General features: G+C 35.9%; 1 pseudogene; it reads right to left on the bottom strand.

Moving 5' to 3' along the window:
* Positions 1 to 2,719: 2,719 nt before the first annotated feature.
* LOC114623453 lies at positions 2,720 to 3,648 on the bottom strand (annotated as a pseudogene).
* Between the last annotated feature and the right edge of the window lie 13,457 nt (positions 3,649 to 17,105).

Consider the following 17,105-nt stretch of genomic DNA (forward strand, 5'->3'; position numbering starts at 1 on the left):
TTCACCACTCTATTATTACTAACTCTAATGATTTATATAGTATATTCTATAATATACTATATATAATATATAATATACTAACTCTGCTAAACCTCAGTCTGTATATGTATAATATACTATTTATATATAATATGCTAACTCTACTAAACTTCACTGACTATATATGTGATATATATATATACATATATGTATATATATATATATGTATATGTATATATATTCTATATGCATATATATGTATACATATACATATATATATGCATATAGATGTACATGTATGCTAGCAATAGCAATTAGTGAAAAAGCAGGCCATGAATTTGATACAGTGTATGGAAGGGGAGGGTATATTGGAGAGTTTAAGTGGAGGAAAGGTGAGGGATAAATGATGTAATCATACTATCTAAAAGGAAAAACACAGAAAGAATTCCAAAGAGAGTGTAGGTATAAAGTGACTTTTTATTGTATTGTATTTATTTAAAGTATTTTATTGGGCTGGAAAGATGGCTTAGTGGATAAGAGCACTGACTGCTCTACCAGAGGTCCTGAGTTCAACTTCCAGCAACCACTTTGGTTTACAACAGTCTATAATGGAAACTGATGCCTTTGTCTGGTGTGTCTGAAGAGAGCTACAGTGTAGTCACATATATAAAATAAATAAACATTTTAAAAAACTAAAAATAAAATAAAAAGTATTTCATTTATTTATATTCCAGCAGTTGCCCCACCCTGTTCACCCTTTCACAGTTCCTCATCTAATTCCTCCTCCCCATTGCCTCCTAGAGGGTGCTCCCCTAACCTCCCCCACCTAGCATCCCCCTTCCCAGAGGCCTCAAGTCTCTTGAGAATTAGGCACATATTCTCTCAGTGAGGCCAGACTAGGCAGCCCTCTTCTATATATGTTCTGGAGACCTCCGGCCAGCCCATGTATTTTGTCTGGTTGGTAGCTCAGTCTCTGGGAGCTCCCAGAGGTCCATATTAGTTGATACTGCTGATTTTCTTATGGGATTCCTTCCCATTCAGCTTCTTCAGTCCTTCCTCTAATTCGACTATTGGAGTCTCGGTCTTCAGTTCAATAATTGGGTGTTAGTATCTGCATCTGTCTCAGTTAGCTGCTGGTTAGAGGCTCAGTAGAGCCTCTCAGCATATCCTTTCAGTGTAGACATCAATGCTAGGCTCATTTTTGTAAGTACATCATAGCATCAGTAATAGTATCAGGCCTTGGTGCGCTCACCCCCCAACACCTACAACACAAGATGGATTCCATGTTGGATGGGTCACTGGACTGCCTTTCCTCATTCCTTCCTGGTTAGCTAATACTTCTTCTCTGTTCTATTTTTCCTCAGCCCAAATTAAACCTAATGATCCCTAGTATATTATTGTTGCTATAAATAATAGATATTATTATATATCAGTAGTGTATGTTATTTATGTTATTTGAGTACTATATTCTCTTTGTTCTGCAATCAGGAGAGAACATTTAGGTTTTCACGGTATTCCCTGTGTATTGTGAATATCATTACAGGGACTGTGTAGTGCCATGGTTTGTTGTTGTTCTTTCCAAACTGATTTAATTTCTTTTAAATTTTTACACAGCATCATAAGTACAGTACATCTCTATAAGTACATGGAGTGCTTATATTAATCTACATTTCTGCCATGAATAATTAACAGTTACCAATATTTGTGTCTTGATAGAGTAGTTTTTGTGTTAAGGTGACACACACTTGTGGTGGAGACTGTAGTAGTGCCAGGATTATAGACACATGACACTGTGCCCAGATTTCACATAGGTTCTGGGAATCTAACTCATCAACTTATGTTTGTATAGCAAACAGTTTAGTCTCTGAATTATCACAGAATTATTTTTACAATAAGTTCTTGAGATTAAGGAATATAGAAGACTTGTATTTAAGCATTTTTAAAATGAAGAGCCAAGAAGAGGAGCTGATTTATTCCACTTGAGCTCAAATAGCTGATAATGATGAAGGGAAAATGTAATTAGTGTATGTTTGGAGGACTGAGAAAATGAGAGTGTAAAGGAGAAGTAAGTGGGTGATTAATCTCACTCAAATACTCATTTAAAAGAAGAGGTAGTTCTTTTTTCCATGACTTTTGTCTCTATCCAGGTAAGCCTTAATAAGTAGGAGGGTGATAAGTATTGACATTTTTTAATTAAGTCAACTTGTTTCAAGTACCAGTTTTAAATACAACCTCACATTCTACTCATTAAATAAGCACAAAATGTTTGCTATGTCTATCTGGATGCCGCTATGAAATGAGCACAATTAACTGATAATAAACTTAGACATATACCAAACCCATGTTGTAATTTACTGCAAAAATTCTGACATACATACATATAAATTATGCTTATTTTTTTAAAATGAGTTTTTCATACACCTGCTTAAATAGATTTGTATTGATGTCACCGAAAAAAGATAGTGTATGGAAAAGGATTGAATATGATAATATAGTCAATTAGGTTTTTATTCACCAGCTGACCAAAAGTTATCATAGACATTTTATGCATACTTTACTCTTCTGAACATGATTTTACCTTTTTGATAGCCAACACACTATTGTTAAAAATAGGAAGACATCACTTTAATTTCTTGTCTTTAGTGTAGGGTAGGAAAATGTAATGCAGTGTAAAGTTAAGGTGAAATGAATGAATCCATGTGTTTTGCATCCTAAAAAGGGAAAATAAAAGCTCTAAACATTATTTTGACCTCAATAAAATCTTTGTGAATGCATTCTTCACCTCTTTGTTCCTTACACTGTAGACCAGAGAGTTCAACATGGGGATGGCCATGGTGTAGAACACAGATGCAATTTTGTCAGTATTTATAGAATGACTGGAGCTAGGCTGCAAGTACATGAATATTAGCATCCCATAGAAAATGGAGACAGCTATGAAGTGTGAAGTACAAATGGAGAGAGCTTTGCGATAACCTGCAGATGATTGCATCTTTAGTATGTTGGTAAAAATGAACGTGTAGGATATTAAGATGAGTATAAGAGCAAAAAAGATATTGAAGCTGGCTACAGAAATTAGAACCAGGTCATTAACATGTATATCAGAACAAGATACAACCATAACTGCTGGAATGTCACAGAAAAAATGACGGACCACATTTAACTCATAGAAGGAGAGACTTAGTGCATTTGCAGTATAGATAGAAGCATTCAGGAAACCACAGATATAACAGCTAAAGACTAGACATGCACACACATGTGTTGTCATGGTGGTAGCATAATGTAGGGGCTTACACACTGCTGCATAGCAATCATAGGCCATTGAAATCAAAAGGTAGCTTTCTACATTGGCAAAAGTTGCAAAAAAAAGAATATCTGAGTGGCACAAGCATTGTAGGACATGATCTTGTCTCCTGTAAGGAATCCAGCCATGACCATTGAAGTGACTGTTGAAGATTACCAGAAGTCCACTAAGGACAGGTTACTTAGGAAAATATTCATGGGAGTGTGGAGTCGAGAGTCAAGGATAATCAGCAGGATCATTCCAAGATTCCCCACCGTGGTGATGCTGTAGATGAGAAAGAAGGTGATGAAGAGGGGAAGCTGCAGTCCTGGGTCATTGTTGAGTCCCAGCAGGACAAACCATGTCACTTCTGTCACGTTCCCCATCAATGATATCAATTAATCAACAGAAGCCCTAATTTTTGTTAAATAAAAAAGAATAATCTAAGGAGCTGGAGAGATTGTTTAATGGCAATACACCATGGCTCTCTATTCCAAGTGGCAGCTCACAACTGTCTGTAGTCCATTATAAGAGGATCTGCCTGATACCCTCTTCTGGCCTGCTCAGGCATGAGGCATACATTGTGCAAAGGCATACATACAGACAAAGCACACATAGACATAGAATTAATTTAAAAAAAAATTTTAAGACCAGTAGAGAGATATCCCAACCCCCTAGTGCAGGGATGGGACCACCCACCTACCTCAAACTTTTTGACCTAAAATTGTTCCTGTCCTAAGAAATGCAGGGACAAAAATGGAGCAGACATTGAAGAAATGGCTGACCAGTGACAAGTCCAACATGATCCATCCCATGCGCAAGCACCAAATCCTGACACAGTTACTGATGCCATGTTGTGCTTACAGAAAAGAGACTAACATGGCTGTCCTCTGAGAGGCTGTACCAGCACCTGACTGAGACAAATGCAAATACTTACAGCCAATGTTTGGACAGAAGTCGGGGACTCCTATGCTTCCATTAACTAATCTGGACCTCTCAGGTCTCTCAGAGACTAAGAAACCAACCAGAGCATGTGTGGGCTGTCCTGTGGTCTATAGCATATATATATATGACTGCCTTGTCTGACCTCATAGTGAAAGAAAGTGTCTAATCCTGTAGAGACTTAAAATCCCAGGGAAGGTGAATGCTGGGGGTGTTACCTGGGTGTGGGTGAGTGAGTAGGTGTGTGTGGGAGTATCTTCTCAGTAGCAAAGGGATGAGAGATGTGGTGAAGAACTCTGGGAGGAGGAACATGAATGAGGGGGCAACATTTGGAATGTAATAATTAAATTTAAAATAATTTAATTTTAAGAAAGGAAGAAAACAAAAAGTGGAGTAATAAAGAAATTAGAGAAAAGACACTCTTTACAATAGTCATAAATAATACAAAATGTCTTTGTGTGATGCTAACTAAGCAAGTGAAAGATCTGTATGACAAGAACTTCAAGTCCCAAAAGAAAGAAATGGAAGATGATCTCAGAAGTTGGAAAGATTTCCTATGCTCATGGATAGGCAAGATTAACATACTAGACATGGCCATCTTACCTAAAGCAATCTACAGACTCAAATGAAATCGTCATTAAAATTCCAACTCAACTCTTTTCAAAGATAGAAAGAGCAAATCTCAAATTTATCTGGAATAACAAAAACCCAGTATATCAAAAACCATTCTCAACAATAAAAGAAGCTTTTTGGGAAAAATCATCCCTGATCTCAAGCTATACTATAGTGCAATAGCAATAAAAACTGTGTGGTATTGGTACACAGACAGACAGGTAGCTCAATGGAATAGAACCAAAGACCCAGAAATGAACCCACACACCTATGGTCACTTGATCTTTGACAAAGGAGTCAAAACCATCCAGTGGAAAAAACGACAGCATTTTCAACAAATGGTGCTGGTACAACTGTCAGTCAACATGTAGAAGAATGCAAATTGATCCATTCTTATCTCCTTGTACAAGACTCAAGTCAAAGTGAATCAGGGGCCTCCACATAAAACCAGATAGGGTGAACCTAATAGAAGAGAAAGTGGGAAAGAACCTGGAACACATTGGCACAAGGAAAAATTTCTCAACAGAACACCAATGGTTTATGCTCTAAGATCAAGAATTGACAAATGGGACCTCAAAAAACTGAAAAGGTGAAGGGCACTGTCAATAGAAAAAAATGGCAATCCACAGATTGGGGAAAATTGTTTATGTTAATGTGTCTAAGTACCTGCTCACTTTTCCTGGGCTGTGTCAAACTAATGCTATTGTATTTACATTCCAGAAGATATTATAGAGACAAACTATTCTGTGTGTCAATAGCATGCCTTTGATAAATTATTATATCCAAGCAAATTGTCCACTCCATAGACATAAACTTTCTGTGTTTTTAATAAAATAATTACCAGTTTCTGTTCTGGATTCTGGTAAACATTTCACCAATTGCAAGATAACAGTCCAAAGTAATTTAACATAATTATAATGAATAATTGTTTCATTTTGTTTAATCACAATGAACTGAGTGACACATTGTTTGATATTTTCTCTTGGACACTATATTGCTGTTAAATCAAGAAATTAATTCATATCCAGTGAAATGTTTCTTCTGAATACTAGAAGATTAGAAATGAAGTAGTGAGCTTGAATTGCATCTTAACATTTTTCCCACACACATTCTCATGATTTGAGATAACAGATGGATGGATATAAGGTTATATCTATTAGCACGAAGATGTGATTAGGTCACAGGAGGTTTTAACTTGAATCAGTATATTTTTTTAATTTGCAATTACTAGTATTGTTAAGCATATAGGTGTATTAGGAGAATGCTCATCCTCAGAATCAGTTAAGAATGAAGACATATCATTAACTAAAATACAGAGTTCAAGTTCTTGGAATAGATATATACCAGATCATCCACTAACTACCTAGAAACCATCTAACTCCCCTAAACATCATATTGGCATCTGAAAAATGAAGACAGTAATGAGGTCTACTTTGGGATATTAATGCAAAAATAAAATAATCTATCACAGGCAATAAAATGCTCGCTTTTAAGCATTGCTTAGTGACTACCATTCATCATGTTGTTAATACTATGTGATAGCAGCCTAGGGGCTTTAATTCTGGGAAAGCTTAAGTCAGTCATAAAAATACTCTTCAAATTTCTCTTTGTGGGTTGGGCCACTGGTATTGCCTGTGTCTTCTCATGATCCACTGGTAGTTTTCATTCTAAGACTATCAATGCTGGCCATGTAGTCCTACTTAGACCAATCTTTTCAAAAGTGTCATTAATGTAATCCTTATTTTTAGATAAAGCACTCTGCTTTTCTTCATTTTTAGTTTTAATTTTCTCAGGATATTTTCTCCCTGCAATGACAGAGATCAAGGAGAACAAATGTAAAGGTTGTGTGTGTGTGTGTGTGTTTTTTTTTACCTCAAATGTATATTGTTTTTATAGTCTAATGATACTTAAATTTTCTTGTTTGACTTGACATATATGAAAGGATGTCCACTCTAAATAATTATTATTTCCTCTCTTCATTTCCTTGCGCACACTTTAATTATGTGTCTATACTTTAAAGAATTTAAGTGACTAATATTCTCTCATAAGGTAACATTCATCATTTGCTATGTTATTTACAAATGAGGTTATGGAGTAAAGTAGAATCAACTAATCAGATATCATTTCTACTTTATTTGTAGAAAAACTTAAGATCCAAGAAATTACATGATAATTTCAACTTTTTAAATATTATGAAAAACACTCAATTTGAAAGAGTTGAGGATTCCACTCAATAATGAGCCTGACCTCACAGCACAAGATTTGTAATATGGTTGAGAGTGTATTGACTTATTACTAACCCTTCATCAGTATACATAAAGATTGTCTTTTGTGTTTATGTCTTTTATTATTGGGTTTATCTCTAATTACACTGAACATATAGTGAACATAATAAAGTTACACCAATCAAATTATATTCTATATTCTTTCTGAGAAGAGTAAATTATTATATGAATCGTCAAATTTCCTGAAGTGTTTTGATATTTATACCTCGACTTTACATCTCAAAACTAGTTTTTGAAGAAAAGACTTTTGCCTTTAAATTGCTTTACCCCTCAAAACTATTATTAAACAACAGTTTTCAAGTAACTCATAGTAGTTATACACAGCCCATTTATTTTATATGAATTATACTTCTAACTAATATGTTTATGAAAGGTAAGTAGCCAGTTTTTAGTAGGGAAATATTTTATGCATAATTGTCACTCCAACATCTTAAAAACCTACTATGTGACATTTCACAAATCCTCTTCTAGCATTCTTCTTTTAAGGAATGGACAATATTTACAGCTAAATAAGTGGGGAGCAGAACTTGCACACAGACCAAGTTCTGAATTCACCATGCATTCTTCCTCTTTTCTTGGAAGAGTGACCTACCCTTACTAGGAATGCATACTACAGGAAACCAAGGCAAGACTTCTCTCCTAGAGTTCAAAAGTTGTGTCTGTATACAAAATACAAGAATCTGTAAAGAAAACCATGAAGAGCTTGCTAGATAAAAGTGAATCAATGTGATTTTCATCTTTGAGTATTTTTTCTCACCTTTATTGAAGGCTCATAGCTAATCTTCAGGATAGCCCAAAGACCTATATGTATTAACAATGACTGCCTCCCATAAAATAAATATTGTCTAATACAGAATGGAATACATTGGCTCCCTCCTGTGTTATGTTGGATTTCAGTGACTAGCACATATGGTATAAGGAAAATTATAGAGACTCAGAGAGCTCTGGAGAGTCCCCAAGATCTACTGTTGAAGATCTACTGTGTTTGTAGGGAAAAGATAATTAACTGACCTTGGGGACCAATCTTGTTTCTGTTCTAGGAGTTACATTTCTTGACTAATAGGTAAACAAAAAATGCAAAAGTCATATTAATGAGGTACCAGGTAACGTTTCTATACATAATATGTACTGTAAAATGTTCATATTTGTTTATGAATGTCTGACTTCTCAAGTACTATTTATTTACAATAAAAATAACTTTTGGAATTCTTCCTTTTAACCTTTCCATTTTATTTTTAAAAGCCATTTCAAAAACATAATACATTATTTCTATCTATAGTAACCCTTTTGGCAATAGCACATCGCAGCTTCTTGTTCTTATCTAACTGTAACTTCCTAAAATGTCTAATGATCATTGTCCGATCATTTATGAGTTGTCCCTTACGTACTGTCTACAAAATATTTTATGTTACTTTTTCAGAAATGCCTACTTATTTCTATTGACCCCAATTATTTTTTAAGTTTTTATTATATTCATGTGTTATTTTTGTAATCATTTACTTATTTATGGTGTTAGTATTCTGAGAATAACTTACAGAAATCAGTTCCTTCCTTCCTTCATGTGGTTCCCAAAATTTGAGCAAGCGCCTTACCCACTGAGACATCTCACCTGTCCCTATTTATTAATTATTTACTATTGAGTTCTGTAGCTGTTTTTATATCCTAGAAATTAAACCCATTTTAGATGTAAAATTTGTCTACTTTTACTGTATTGTAAATTTTACGTTTTATTTGGTAGACTATTTTTTGCCTTTCTACCTTTATCAAGTTTTTTCTTTTGTTTTTGTGGTTTTGTTTATGCTTTCTGTGGAATCTTTAGCAAAACAAAGAAAAAAGGAACACTCCACTATTGAAATGCAATGTCTTCAAGTATCTCTTCTTTTTTTGTCCTCTACTATTTTTATACTTTGTCTCTTTCATTTAAGTCTTTTATTTATTTTGAAGATATTTTGTAGCTGGGAAGTCATAGGATATGTTGTTTTCTTCTTCATGTGTATATCTTGATCTCTCAATATTATTTATTGAAAGCAGATCCTTGTCCTGGTGTGTTCACTTAGGATACATGGAGTTATAGGAATGGACTTGCCCTGAAAATAAAATTTACTGAGTGAATCAAGTGATTTGGCAAAGACAATATTTGCATTACTATGCTCCCCACAGCCAAGCCACAGTATACGAGCGGGCAGAGAATATCCAGAGACCCACCTGCTCCCATAGCACACAGCAATAGCTAAGGACACATTGCATAGGCAGACGAAGACACCCAGAGACCTGCCAGTCATGTGGTCTGCTTTCAGTATGAACTACTAAAATGTGAATGTATGTGGTGGACAGAAAGAAAAGATAGTAAAGCTAAACAGTTTGAGCATTATGAAGAAAGGTAGAACTGGAGACACGAAGGTAAAGAGAAATAATCTATTGTGAGTAAACTTTTCTACTGCCTCAGGCCATGGTTTAGTCCCAGCCTACCCTGCCACCTTAGGCCATGTTTTAGTTGCAGAACGTGCTGCTGCTGAAGACCATGCCTGAGCCCCTGGCCATGCAGCAGTTGGTGTCTGTGCTATTGTCCATGGATCACATTACCATTAAAATCATGTGAATTCTCCTGCTCTGAGATGTCACTAGGGTCCACATATATGCCCAATGACTGTGCAAAGCTGGCACTGCCCCTCACTAGATGTGGTGCTCTGGAGAGCTGACCCCACCTATCACTGTAGCACTCTGGAGAGAGGCCCTGCACCATGCTGGGCAGCACATTATAGCTAACCCTAGTGGCAGGAGTATAGATGAATTAGCCCCCAGGGCATGAGGATGGAAGAGCTGGTCCTTTGTCTGCTATGAGATATCATGTGTGAAGAGGTAATGCCTTCCCCTCAATATCTCTTGCCATCTGCAGCAGTCAGGTGCTCTGGCTCAGAGATTATGAGAGAAAAGGTGCTATCCTTGCCCCTTGCCAGTTGAGTCACTGTGGAAACCAGGCCCTACCCCTCACCTGAGCAACACACTAGAGCTGACTCTGATGCTCTTGGTTCAGGATATCTGGTCCAAAGGGTATTTGTGAGTTATATTTTAATTTATAAATTCCTGTTTGCTACTCAATGTTTAGTGTTTCTGAATCAAAGACATGTAGTCATTATATTTTGATATGCCTTAAACAACACAATAGCTGAGTCATCTCCTAACCTCCATATTGTCAGTTGACCTCCCACTGAAAACACTGAGTTATAACTGACTAAATTTTATATTCTACCTTGACTTCCCTGGTCCCAATTGGGCTGTCCTTTGAGACGCACTCTCCACACTCCTTCACATGAAGACTAAATCTCTCTGTCCTCTACTTTTCTTAGACATGCTGTCTCCTTTCCTCATGCCCACCAAGCATGGCTGATCTCCTTCTTCTCCCTGTCTAGGTCCCAAGCCCTGAAATCCTGAAATCCTGCTTCTCTCTGCCTTGCCCAGTCATTGACTGACAGCATCCTTATTTACCAATCAGAACCAACAGGGAGCAGAGTCTCTCAGTGCTGACACTCTCTTACAAACAATTTTGAGGACCCAAATTAACATATGAATACAACCAGTGTTAGGCCAAACTCACTACATTTCCCTCTTTTGGTCCAATTAGAAAGGCTCTTTTCTCTCAGCTATAAGTTGAACATAATTATAATAATTGTGTAAATTATAAGGTATGATATATACTTATAGCCTCTAGTCAATTATATTTGGTAACTTAGATAAACTAGTCTATCATCTATCATAACCTAAAGAGTTTACAATTTTATACCTGAATTATATTTGATTTTAATTTGCAATACTATTTGAAAACTATCTTTTCAAATCTAGAATATCTTCTTTAATGTTAAATACTTAAGTTCAATTATGAGATTAGAAGTAATCTTCAACCCCATGAGAGATCTGAGAAGGAATTAAATATTACCTGAATATATAGGAAACACAAAACATAGCTTCCAAAACTTATACAATTTGTAGAGACAGCTGACTACCTTATACTTCCAATATTCCTCATAAGGCTGGGTCATCTGTCTTCAGCCTTCTGGCCCAGAACCATCTGACAGACCTTAAATGAAGTAGGAATTTTGAAGAACTAGCCTATCCTATCTTGACAGAATTTAGCAATTGACTATCCCACATCCGTGTGTCTTTCTGGACAATAACTGTCTGCTGAATGAAATTAGGGTATTTCTTACCCAGTGGCTAGCCTGCCAGAAATAAAGTGATTCCAAATGGATGTAAAGATGTTCAATATCTTCTTTGAAATGGGATGGGGATACTGTCAGGAGCAGGCATGTCTCCTAGTTAAAAGATCTATCAATAATGTAATGATTTTAAATGTTATATTCTATGGATCTCTGATGTTTTTGAAGACAATCTATATATAGTATATATGAACTGGTAAACGTTGACTACTCTTCGCTATTTACTATTTGAATAATACTGAAAACATTTCATTAAAATAAATCAGAATCTAGTATTACCCATGAGTTTACTGACTTTCAATTTGTATTACTTAATCATACTAAATCATTTATAATAGCAGCTATTATCAGGACTAGGTTTAGCCTTATATACTTAAAAGAGTTACATAGGCACGATGATTATCTAAGGGTAACAAAATTAATTTTAAATTTTGTATCAGTACACAAGGACTTATACAAATGAAAATCTTAAATCTGTATCAATAAATAAATCTTGTGTCCATGTAAGAAAATATAACTTCAAGTGTTCATCAAAATGTAAAGATTCCTATCAATGTATGATTGTAGCTATAAAATGTTTTAAGAGTAAATTTAGTATTCTATCTCCATATATATAATTTCTTATAATATTACTCTATCCCCCTTTTTCCTTTTCAAACCCTTTTCTTTACCTAAGAAAGAAATTATAAAGAATTAAAGAAAGATAGAAATACCCAAGTCTAAGTTCTCTATTTAGTTTTCTCCTAGTCCAAAATTATGGCCATTTCCAAATTAGCCCTTAAAACCTTAAAATGGCAACCTATCTATTATTTATAGGATAATCATAACCAGACACCCAAACCCAAGGAATCAGGATGATGACTCTCCATAGCTTCTTCCTGTTGAAAATTTTAAGGGGTGTGGTAGGCTATTGGTTAGACTTAAGAAAGATAGCTGTAGCATTTGTTATCCAGTTTCTGTATGCTTTGAAAGTTCAGGGTTTAACTGAAGTTCTGACTGGATACATCTGAAAGACTGGATGAACTGTGGTCATTGTGAATCAGCAGCTCCTCTTGCTGCTCTTCTGGGGGCAAGCCTCTGAATACCGAATCCAGTGAGACAGGGAGCTGGAACAGCAAGTCATTTCAGCAACCATGAGGATGAATCTTGTAGGCGTTGTATCTTGGTGTTTTATTCTGCATATACGAATCATAGAACAAAATTTTTAGTTCTTTAAAGATATTTGTATGTATTGTGGGAGGCACTCAGATCAATTAAGGATGAAAATTTGCTTCTTGTTTGAGCATGTGAAAAATGACTGTCTTTTTTATGAGTTAGTTTCATCAATAACAAATTGTAATAAATCTTCATTCATACTAAGTGAAGGATGGCATGATGAACTTTAAGGATTTGGATTCTATAGCCAACAAGATTTATTAGCACAATGGAAGTGAACGGGTTGGGACTCCAGAATTTTCTGGAGCTGAAGAATGACACGTTCCTGAGAGTAGCCTGGGGAGAGGAAACAGACTATACTCCTGTTTGGTGCAAGAGACAAGCAGGTCGCTACTTACCAGAGTTTAGGGAAACCAGGGCTGCTCAGGATTTCTTCAGCACCTGTCGATCTCCTGAGGCTTGCTGTGAACTGACTCTGCAGCCAATGTGAAGGTTTATTAGTTAATTTTAGCTGAAGTTTTTGCTAGAGACATTTTTACATCTAAGCCAGTTTCAGGGTTGTTTCCATATGAAGGAATCATGAATTTATGTTACCTGTCCTGTTTGGTCGTCTTGAATTTTCCTTTCTTGTCTATAGCCAAGATCTTTGGGGGAATCTTCACCTACCACATTTGATCTATATTATTTTGAAAAGGGTCCAAATTCCTTTCTCCTTTTTTGTTAACACAAATACAGAGCCTCTCTCCAAAGATATCATTCTTTTTTCCTGGTAACCCAAAATTGATTGGTTCAATTTTGTATCCTCCCTTTTCTTATGGCCTGCTCTACTCTGACTGCTCTCCCAGAGTATTAGTAATGTTATTAATACCACCAACCTTATAACCACCTTCATTTTGATAGTTAAAAAAATCAAATCTATTAAAGCATTTTTAAACAATTATCATTATCAGTTGAGATAGGATTTCACCATATCTCCTTGCCTTTGTTCCTACATTTGAGATCAAAGGCCTAGATTTCTTTAACTCTTCCCTTACAAGAAGATTAGTATCTGTGGATATATCCCTTTTATCTTTATATAACTTAACAATTACCACTACTTCTCCTCTCTATCTTAAAAGCAATGGGATTTCCTTTTATTCCTCCCTTCTTTAGAAATTAGCATCTACTTAATACCATTTACAGCATTTATTACTTGGAAACATTTTAAGAAATTATCACTATTTTCCCTTCTATCCATAAAACAATGTCATTATCCTTTATTCCCCTTTCTATGGAGATTAATATTTCTTTATTTTCATGTGTTAAGATAGAGTTTTGCCCAATCTCTGTGCCTTTGTTTCTACATTTGAGATCAAAGCTTTGGTTTTCCTTAATTCCTCCTTTCTATGGAGAAAAGTGTCTGTGAATATATTTATATCCTCTTTCTTTTTACATAATTCAGAATAATATCCTTTCCTATGTACTTAACTTTAATTAATTTGCCTTCTGTATTTCTCTGTGAGCCTATTTTTAGGCTGATTTGTGTATGAATGTCATACTAAGCTTCTCCAGAATTCCAAGAATCTGGTTGCTTGCAAAGCATTGAGTTCTTAAATTTCTATAAAGCTTTTCATAATTTTCCTTTATTCCCCCCTTATATGGAGATTAGTATCTGTGGACATATAGTTGTATGCCTTTTCTCCTTACATAGCTTTGAATAACATCATTTTCTATATATTTAACTTCAATTAAATTCCTTTCTATTTTTCTGTATGAGCCAATTTTCAGGCTGATTTATGAATTAATATCATGCTAACCTAACCCACAATTCTGAGTTCTAAGAATTTGGCTGCTTGTGAAACAACCATCCAAATTTTCCATCACTCCTCCATTCCCATCTTGTTCAAGCTCTCTGTGGCCTGCCTTATCCCAGCAGCACAAGCCTGCTCTCTGCTTCTCCCAGCAGGAGCTCCAACATCTGAGGCTTAAGCTCTCTCAGTATCCCAGTAACTGAAAGCATCTGACTGAATCACTAGCCCACCTACAATATCCCTAGATCAGTCTGGGTGTGTTCTAGCCTTAAGCCACAAACCACAGAGTCATGTATGCCAAACTAGAACAAATTTCTCTCCTGGCTCTGAACCTGTACTGAGAGGAACCACCTGGTTCTGCTTGGCTTGGCTGAGAAACCAATTGTCCCCACCTCTTAATCCTAAAGGAAAGACATTCCATTAGGGAATCTCCAATTAATTTTTATAAGTGAGTTTATGCCACACATTTGGTTCCATCCACTGAATTAAATATTTAATGCATAAATCTTAGTGATATATTCCCTACCCTCCTCAATGCTTAACATTCCCAAATGAAAGACATACATGCAGACTTTATATTTTGATATGCCTTAAATCTGCAAAGTCTGGCCCACTTCCTAACCTCCACACAGTCAAACCACCTCCCATCAATAATCCGAAGTTATCACTTAATAAATTCTATATTCTACCTCGGCTGCCCTGAACCCAGTTGGGCTGTTCTTCAGGCCACACTCTCCCAGCTCTTTCACATGGTGGCTACATTTTCCTGTCCTCTACTCTTCTCAAGCATGGTATCTTCTCTCTTCCATACTCTCCCAGCATGGTTGATCTTCTCCTATTTCTCCCCTCTTAGGTCCCAAGACATGGCATCCTGAAATCCCCCTCTGGTTGATCTAACAAGCCATTGACTGCCACCATCTTTATTTACCAATTAGAACCAACTAGGGACAGGGTTCCTCATTGTGGACTCTTTGATGCAAACAATTTTGAAGACCCAAATTAACATAAGAATACAAGTAGCATTAGGCCAAACTGACTACACTGTGACCCTGCCCCTTGATAGGTGAAGCACTGGGTGGCCTAGCAATGGCAGTACTGAAGTGTTCACCTACATGATATGGATGTGTGATAACTGGTGGAGTGACTAATTTGGCTACATTCAGATCTAGAGCTTTGAGTTGGTCCATTCCCCCCAAATCTAGCGAATCTGTGAACTGATGGACATGTGAAAGTCTATTACTACAGAATGAAAGCTAAAGGATCTCCATGACACAAGTCAAAAACAGGATGACCAAGGGCAGTCTCAGTGAGGAGTGAGTATCAATGGTATAACAGAATCCATAGGCCTTGACCAGTGGCTTATTGCATTGAACATTTGGAAGTAAAGATGTATGGACAACAGAATAAACTGTGGGTCCATACCATGAACATCTTTTGGGGCTTGGGTTACCTTACTCAGGATGATATTTTCTAGTTCCATCTGTTTGCCTGCAAAATTCATGACTTCTTCATTTTTTAATAGCTGAGTAGTTTTCCATTCTGTAAATGAACCACATTTTCTGTATCCATTCTTTCCTTAACACACATATGGGTTGTTTCCAGCTTCTGGCTATTATAAATAAGGCTGCTATGAAAATAACAAATAGTGCTTGTCTAACTGGCGGTCTGCATGTAGAAGTGTGTAGATTGATTCATTTTTATCTCCTTGTACAAAGTTCAAATCAAAGTGGATCAAGGACCTCCATATAAAACCAGATATGCTGAATCTAATAGAAGAGAAAATACAAAAGAGCGTTAAATATATCATTAGCACAGGGGAAATTTTCCTGAACAGAACGCCAATGGTTCAGGCTCTAAGATCAACAATTGACAAATGGGACCTCATAAAACTGAAAAACTCTGTAAAGCAAAGGAAACTGTGAGTAGGACAAAACAGCAGCCTACATATTAGACAAACATCATTACCAACACTACATCTGGTATAGGTACATCTAATATCAAAGAACTCAAGAAGTTAGACTAGAGAAAACCAAATAACCCAATTGAAAAATTGAGTACAGAGCTAAACAAAGAATTCTCAACTGGGGAATCTTTTTTTTTAGATATAAAAACCAGATTTATTTTTATCACTTAAACTTAAAAAATATAAATAACCAGTTATTACGTATCAACTGAGGAATCTTGAATGGCTGAGAAACACCTAAGGAAATATTAAACTTCCTTAGTTATCAGGGAAATAAAAATCCAAGGGACACTAAGATTTCACCTTATACCACTAGGAACTTAACAGCAAGTCTGAACGCTCTAGAACAGAAAGAAGCAAACACGTCTAAATAGTTAAACTCAGGACTGAAATCAACTAAGTAGAAACAAAGAGAACTATACAAAGAATAAAGAAAATTAAGAGCTGGTTCTTTGAGAAAATTCAACAGGTTACATAAACCCTTGTCCAGACTAACCAAAGGGTACAGAGACAATAGCCAAATTAACAAAATCAGAAATGAAAAAGGAGACATAACAACAGAAACTGAGGAAATTAAAAAAAAATCAGATCCTACTACAAAAGCCTATACTCAATGAAACTGGAAAATCTGGATGAAATGGATGATTTTCTAGACAGATACCAGGTACTGAAGTTAAATCAAGAACAGATAAACCAAACAGTCCCATAACCCCTAAGGAAATAAAGATAGTCATTAAAATTACCCCAGCCAAAATAAGCTCAGAGCCAGATGGCTTTAGTGCAGAATTCTAACAGACCTTCAAAGAAGACTTCTCAATACTTCTCAAACTATTCCACAAAATAGCAACAGAAGGAATACTAACAATTTCTGCCTATGAAGCCACA

The sequence above is a fragment of the Grammomys surdaster genome, unplaced genomic scaffold (assembly GCF_004785775.1).
Source record: "Grammomys surdaster isolate TR1022 unplaced genomic scaffold, NIH_TR_1.0 198, whole genome shotgun sequence".
Taxonomy (NCBI): Eukaryota; Metazoa; Chordata; class Mammalia; order Rodentia; family Muridae; genus Grammomys; species Grammomys surdaster.